The sequence below is a fragment of the Micromys minutus genome, assembly GCF_963924665.1.
Source record: "Micromys minutus genome assembly, chromosome: 5".
Taxonomy (NCBI): domain Eukaryota; kingdom Metazoa; phylum Chordata; class Mammalia; order Rodentia; family Muridae; genus Micromys; species Micromys minutus.
The window spans coordinates 68,575,542-68,583,451 of record NC_137974.1 but is presented as its reverse complement, the minus strand read 5'-3'; positions in this window follow the sequence as shown (position 1 = coordinate 68,583,451).

Here is a 7,910-nt window from a genome sequence, read left to right as displayed (position 1 = left end):
ATTAAAATAGAGAGCCAGAACTGGCCCACATGCAGACAATAAGAGACTATGAAATGCTCAATCCTAACAGCCCTTGACATGGCAGCAGTAACTGTCCTGGATAGAAAAGTTCACGTGGCAACTGAAATCATCCTAGATCAAGATGTGTGAGGTCAACGGTCCTACAAAAATTCTGTTTGCAAATGTGAACAGATTTGCAACAGGGGAGAAATCTAGCTAGGCTCTCTAGATGGCATACATGGTAACAGACCTAAATCAAGCAAAGCAGTTAATGGGAAAGTATAGAGTTTGGTATATACACACTAAGCATAAGAAATCAAATTAGGTTTATTTTTGAAAAGGATTATAAAAGAAATGAAAGCAGAACATGTGACAAAAAAATCTTTGTGTAGCCTACGAAACATAAACATCCTAACTACTCTCTGCCCTCTCCAGAAAGAGTACTAACACCTAGAATAAAGGGACATTCTCAAGTAACAGGTACAGAGATTAGTGTTCATTAATTTCTGTTCCCCGTTTTCTCCTCAGGCCTAATTTTGAGACTAGAATATGGTTAAAGGTGAGCATATGTTAGCATCACTTATACAGGCCCTTCTGCTAAGGGGTTAACCACCTTTCTTCCTCTCAAGCAGTAACCCCCACTTCCCATGCATACAGCTGCATTAGGACTTCCCCATCATTGTCTTTGTGTCTCTTACAGACTCTGCAAAAGATACTTCCTTCCAGTTGGACAGGAATTGATTGTTCGGAGGTGGGTTGGCATTTGTTATATTAAGTCTTAGCCCTTCTGTAAGTTCAAGAAGTCATCAGATGACATAATATCCTTTGATGACATGTGTGACACCTGTCTAGTTTTAAATGTCTCATGATTTATAACACATTGAAAGTAGACACTATTTTGTTTTTGTGTCTCTAGTGTTTGTATAGTTGTTTCTGACACACTCCAAACATCCAAATATCAGTTTGAGCAAAACACCAAGGGCTTTCAGGCTTAATTGTACTGACGAGCTTTTTGAGGAACATACTTATATTTCTCATAAATTATTCTTGTTAGGGAAAGCTGTTCCTTCCTTAAATAGACTTAGATCTTATGTATGTAAATACTTACACACACACACACACACACACACACACACACACATCTGAGATTTTAAATAGCTTTAAATGAATATTGTGAAAATGCTATCAAGATTAATTATACTTATTATATCTTGTATTATTATATTATATGTATATCTTATATTATTAATTATACAAGATAATATATCTGTGACAATATCCCAACAAATGCAACATAAAGAAATGAGGCTATGTTTTGTTTTATGGTTTGAGAACACAGTCCATCAGAACGGGGAAAGCATGTCAGTGGGACCTTGAGTCAGCTAATCACATCGCAGCTCTAATTGGGTAGCAGGAAAATGATCACTGGTGGTCAGTTCTCTTTCTCCTTTCAATGGAGTTTGGGCTCCCAGTGTATGGCATGGTGCCACTCACATTCGAAGCAGGTTTTTTCGGCTCTGTCAAACCATTCTAATTATAACCAAACAGAGACACCAAGAGGCACATTTTCATGGTTGTTCAAAGTTCCATTTAGTTGGTGATGAAAATGAACTATCCCAAGTCTACCTCTAGTAGACCCAACAGTACCACTCACATTTAGGATGGATCTTGCCTGCTCTAAATTTTTCTGAAAGCACTCTCAAGGACACACTCAGAAGTGTTTCAAGATCCTAAATCCTATCAAGTTGGCTATGAAGATTAACCATCACATTGTTCTTGCCATAACCCAAATGGCATAACCCAAAATATCAGTATATCACAAATGTAAGTCATCAAATAAACTTTGGTTTCAATAACAACATAAACATTTTAGACATAAAATTAGTCGAGTTCCATGAATCACCCTATGGCTTTGTGCATGCTAAGTGTGCACTGTGCTTCTGAGCTACATGGTTATCTAAGAACCTTGTGCTACATGTGGGAAGGAATGTGTTCTCTGAATCTCTTAATCTCTCCAAGGGGTAACCTGGTCACCTGACCATCTACCAGAAATATATGTCATTTGTGGACAACAGGTGCCACTGTCATATAAGTATGTGTTGTAGCACTCAACCTTGGCCCAATTCATGTTCAGCAGTTTTAGTATTGACCTGGAGCAAAGATAAATATATAGTGAGCCATATGAAAAACATAAAACAAGTCATCTTAGCTTGGACGTCTACTAAAATACTATTCATAACCTATGGCTTAATACATGCTTATTGGCTTTAGCATAAGTTCCATATTCCTTGTCCAATCATCATTGAAAGTTATAAGTGGTTGTAGAGGTGCCTCATGAGAACTTCTCAATGAGAGAAATAAGACGTCTCTCAATAAAAATGTGTGTGAGGAGAGGAAATTTCCTAAAACCAGTGTAGCTTAATTTCTGTGTATAAAATACTGAGAATGTATAGCCTGGGATTTACTTAAGTAATCATTGCTCATCGGGCCATAACAACACAGCTAAGTTTAGTAAATGAGAAATTCGTTCACCTTGCAAGTAGATATTCCCAAAAAAAGAGCAAATGTGATGGCTGATCTTTGACTGTCAACTTGCTCAAGAGATATATGGGGGACTAACTAATGCATACTTCTAGGTGTCTGTGAAGACACTGCCCGAGAGTACCACCATGTAGGGACACCAACTGAAGGGGAAAGTCTCACACTGATGTTGGTGGCACCATAAACTAGGCTGAGCCTAAGGACAGTGGATGGAAGAGAAGAGTCATGCAGCATGGGCGTGCTTCATTCTCCCCAACTGCATATGCCTACTATTGCTGCCACGTCTTGCAGACATCATTGTATCAGTGACTCCAGGGAGCTTCCAGGTTTTCAGCTCCAGATCATAACCACTGGTCTTCCTCATGCTGAAGCTTGAAGCCTCTCAGAAGAGCAGCTACCATTTTCTGGCCCTTTATCTCTCATGGTCCTATTGGATGATCTATCTTCTGATTATGTAAATTAGCCTAGTAAATCCCCTCTTCTACACAAATAGCAAAACTTTGAGTACTGTAGAGGTAATTGAGTGTAGACTTAAATATCTCTCCCAACTACTTACCTCACGTATCTTTAATCCCATACTCATAAAAAACAAGTATCAGAAAATGATATGTTGGGCTTTAAAGACATAAGCATTTCCGGTACTGTAATATTTTTATTATAATTCAACTTCGATGAAGTGACTTTTTTTTTTACATTAATTCAAGATATGAGGCACATAGAATTTTAGTGAGCACAATTACTGCACAATGTTAAGCATTCCCAGACCACATTCTGAAAGGTTGGGGCCATCATCTTGATTCCTAGACTTTTCTCAACAGACACCATTGTATGGAGTATGCAGGGACCTAAATGTTTGCGGAGTAAAACAAATGAGTTGTCACAAACCCAGTATGTGTGAGAATTCCTGACAGCACCCAGCTTTCCCTCAGAGAGCCAACATTCAACACCTTCACCTATACTTTACTGTTCATGCTGTAGCCAGCATCTGCTCATTCTTCAATGTTTATGTGAGGATTTTTATTATAATCTCTCTTTATGTTCCAGTGCCCCTGGGAAGAACAGAAAGAGACAGGAAGTATCGGCAGGGAACTGAGCACTGCTATCTCTTACATATAAAAACTCCCATCTATCATACCGTAGTCCTGGCTGCCTGGAAATTCCAAGACCAATTTACATATAACTGCAATGGACAATTTATCTCCTAACAAAATTTCCCCATAAGCGCTGTGACTTTTATCTCTAATACATTTGTTACGGACTTTAAATCATCGATCCCAAGTTTATATATTTTAAGTGTCACCTACTGAGTTGCCACAATAAAACTCGTTTGCTTGTTTGAGACGCTACACCCCACCTCCACCTCTTCCTCAAGCTCTTTCATTCTCCCTCCTCTTCCTCCTCCCATCTGCTGCCACTGCTGTCAGCATTGACACCCTCACAATTCTAATACACTTCGGTGAGAGAACATAATCTTTTCTCTATCTACTTTAGGATCCCGATGGGGCTCAGTAATGGAAGAGATTAGTAGGAGAAAATCATACATGTCCACTTCAGTTTTGCACAATACAGAACCCACATGAAAACTAAGACTTAAAGAGTAAGTATACGTGAATGCTTCCAGGCTGGACAAAAACTAGTGAGTCATGAAAATGGAACTAGACATTAGAAAACTAGGCTCTAGAAGATGGCCTTGGGTAATTGATGGTGGAGAAGTAGCCAGGAAGATAAGGGTCCATGAAAAATTTTATACAAAATATATTTTAAAGGATGCTGGCGACAGGGTGTACTTTTCTCCTAGTATGGCGCAGACAGGTTGTATACAGGGGGCTCGTCTCCTGCTCCTAGAAGGAAGAGATGACAATATTGGGCATGTTCAGGGTGGGATGGCTGGAGACAATATATCGCTACAATCCACAGACCCAGAAAGGCAAGTTACAAGGCTGACTCTAAAGGGGACACATGGGAAGGGGAAACAGAATAGACTAAGCAAGTGGAATGGGGACAGATAGGGAATGGGAACAGGAGGGATTCTGTGTGGGGTGGATGGAGAGAGTGAGGACAGGGAATGACAAATGGAATTAAAAGGCATTTGGGGGGTGATGTGAAAACAGTACAGTAGAAACTTCTAGGAATCTCAGGGTGGCCCTAGTGAAACTCCTAGGACATGGAACCTGAGCCAACCATCTTTCATAGCCAGGCAACGTCCAGTAATAGGGATGGAACACCAGTCCAGCAACAAAACCTTCAACCTATAGTCTGTCCTGCCAGCAAGATGTGCTAGGGCAGTGGAGGCATGGCACTTGTGAGAATGGCCAACCAATGACTTTACTGCTGTGGACACCAAGACCAAGGCAACTCTCATAAGGACAGCATTTAATCGGGGATGGCTTACAGGTTCAGAGACTCAACCCATTATTATCAATTCGGGAATATGGCAGTGTCTGGGCAGGCATGGTGTAGGAGGAGAGTTCTACATCTTCATCTGAAGCCTGCTAGGAGAAGAAAGACTAAGTCTTCTGCACAGGGAAAAGCTTAAAAGCCATAGTGACACACTTCCTCCAATAAGGCCACACCTACTGCAACAAGGTCACACCTTCAAATAGTACCACTCCCTGGGCCAAGCATATTCAAAACCACCACACTGGTCTAATTTGAGGACCATGCCAATGAAGGGAGCCCATGCTCAGGACGACCTCAATGACCAGGAAACAGAGAGTAAATAGCCCAAAGATCCACAATAGGGGGTACAAATCAAGAAAATAATTCCTAATGATATCTTGCTATACTTACAGATCGTTGCCTAGTCCAATCATTGGAGAGGCTTCCTGCAGCAGCTGATGATGGCAGATCGAGACTGATAGACAACCTTCGGTGGAAAGAGAGCCCAAATTGGAAATCTTTGAGGACACACTCCTTGAAGCCTAGGGACCTACTGAAGAGGAGGAGGAACCAGAAGGGTTAAGGACACCGAGAGCACAGCCCTTCAGAATCAACTAAGCAGGCATCATGGGTATTTTAGCCAGTCGGATCCCCACTATGCTGTCTGGTCTCTGCTAAAGGTTGTGGGGCAGGCAAAACATGGACTGAAACATTTGCAATTGGGAACCAAAGTAAATCCTTTTAACATGATTTTACTCTTAGGGTTGCTGTTTTGTCATAGCAACAGAATGATGCCAAAGTGACCAAGACCTATACATACTTTCAGTGCTATGGCCAACACCAAGTATGCTGTGATATGGATTGTTCCTAAATCAGTAATTACTCTAAATATGTGTTTTAGTCAGGGTTTTTATTCCTGCACAAAACACCATGACCAAGAAGCAAGCTGGGGAGGAAAGGTTTTATTCAGCTTACATTTCCACGTTCCCGTTCATCACCAAAGGAAGTCAGGACTGGAACCCAAGCAGGTCAGGAAGCAGGAACTGATGCAGAGGCCATGGAGGGATGTTACTTACTGGCTTGCTTGCCCTGGCTTGCTCAGCTTTCTTTCTTACCTTTGAACCCAAGACTTCCAGCCCAGGGATGGCACCACTCACAATGGGCTGGGACCTTCCCCTGTTGATCACTAGTTGAGAAAATGCCTTACAGCTGAATCTCATGGAGGCATTTCTTCAAGGGAGGCTCCTTTCTCTGTGATAACTCCAGCTTGTGTCAAGTTGACACAAAACCAGCCAGAACAATATGTAACATTCATAAAGCCTCACTAGTATGGTAGAAAACACTATTTATTAGTTTAGCTATGTGTGTGGGAGTTCAGGCATAAGCAGGTCAGGGGACAAGTCTCAGGAGCCTGTTCTCTCTGAGTCACCTTGGGAGCCTGGGATGGGACTAAGGGGAGATCTGTGTGCAGTCTACCTGCTGATCCATTCTTGTGGGCTCATGAAAACATTCTTATATTATTTTTTCTCCCTGGAGCTCCTAACGGATTTCTTTCCCTATGCATTAAGATTTTTTTTCTTCTTTTTAAAAACTTCCTTTGCTATAGCAGCACTGAGCTGGCTAGAAGTTGGTTCCAGGTTTCTCATTTCCCTGAGACATGGCTACATAAATTAATCACTTTGAAGTCTGCATGGAACATGAGGGCCCTCAGTCTTTTGGAAAGTCAATGCTTGGATGATCTCTAATTTAGGCATTTCCATGAAGGCTTCAAAGGAGATAAGCTGTTCATTAGTGGACGTCATGACACTTAGAAGTCAGCTCTCAGGAAAAATATAAAGTCGAATATATTCCATCACACCAAGAGAGGGACAAGGTAGCAGCTGAATAAAGTAGGCTTCTAAACACACAGGAAATGAGGAGCAAAATATATATTTAAATTTTCTTATTTAAAAATAGAAAAAAAACTAGTACGGTAAACTAAGAAGTTGGTCTAACAACAACAAGAAACCCTATGGTAAGTATATAGAAGAATTAGAATATTTCTAAACTTATAAGATAGCAAAAAAATGCCTCCTGATATTTTGATAAAAGTATATTCTATGTAGGCTTAATCAGTGTTTACAACTTCAAATTAGCAATTTCCCTATCAGTACTCTCTACATGTACAGAGTTAGTTTGAGTCCCAAGAACAAAGTCAGCAATGTGCAGGTGCACATGAAGTTAGTCACCCACCACACGATGCCCTGTGCAAGGTCCACATGAACAGCCAAGAGCCAGCATCTTCCTTCCTTGAGCCTTAGAGGAGCAAGGTAACACCAAGCCCAAGGGTGAATTTCCTTAGGGAACAAAGGAAAGCTTTCCTGGGCATTCACTGCAAGCAGAAGGAAGCATTCGAGTATGGTCGTGAGGAACCACTCATGTACATACAGAGAAATGGCCAAGAGCTCTGCAAATAAAAACACCAGAATGGCCTTAAATACCGCGCAGGGGCTTATGGGTTTCATTTAAAAAGAAGTAAAAGCCTTTCACGGTGAAGCAGTGAATTAATTCCGTTTCTGTCTTGAATGTCAAGAAAAGGCTGAGAGGAGTCGGGACTTGGCAGAAGAGCCAGTGAGGAAGTTTAGGAGTCAGGGTGTGCGAGTGTGCCTCAGCGGAATGACAAAAACCACAGAACTCAATGGGTTGTAAAGTGAGAACGTATCATTCGACAGTTATGGAAGCCAGACATTGACAAGAAAGGTGCTGGCAGGGCCGGCTTCTTGGAGTCTCTTTCTTTGGCCAGTTTCTGTGTCCTTCCATGACTTCTTCCCCATGCTGCCTGCACAACATCCAAGATGTCTCTATGAGGGATCCACACAACTGCCTAATTTTACCTAGATTACCAAGGAGGGAGGACTTCAACACGTGACTTCCGGAAGGAGTCTAACATAGTAAGTGGTGCTGAGAAGAGAGAAGAGCAACAGAGTAAAGGAAGGCTGGGCAGAAAAACC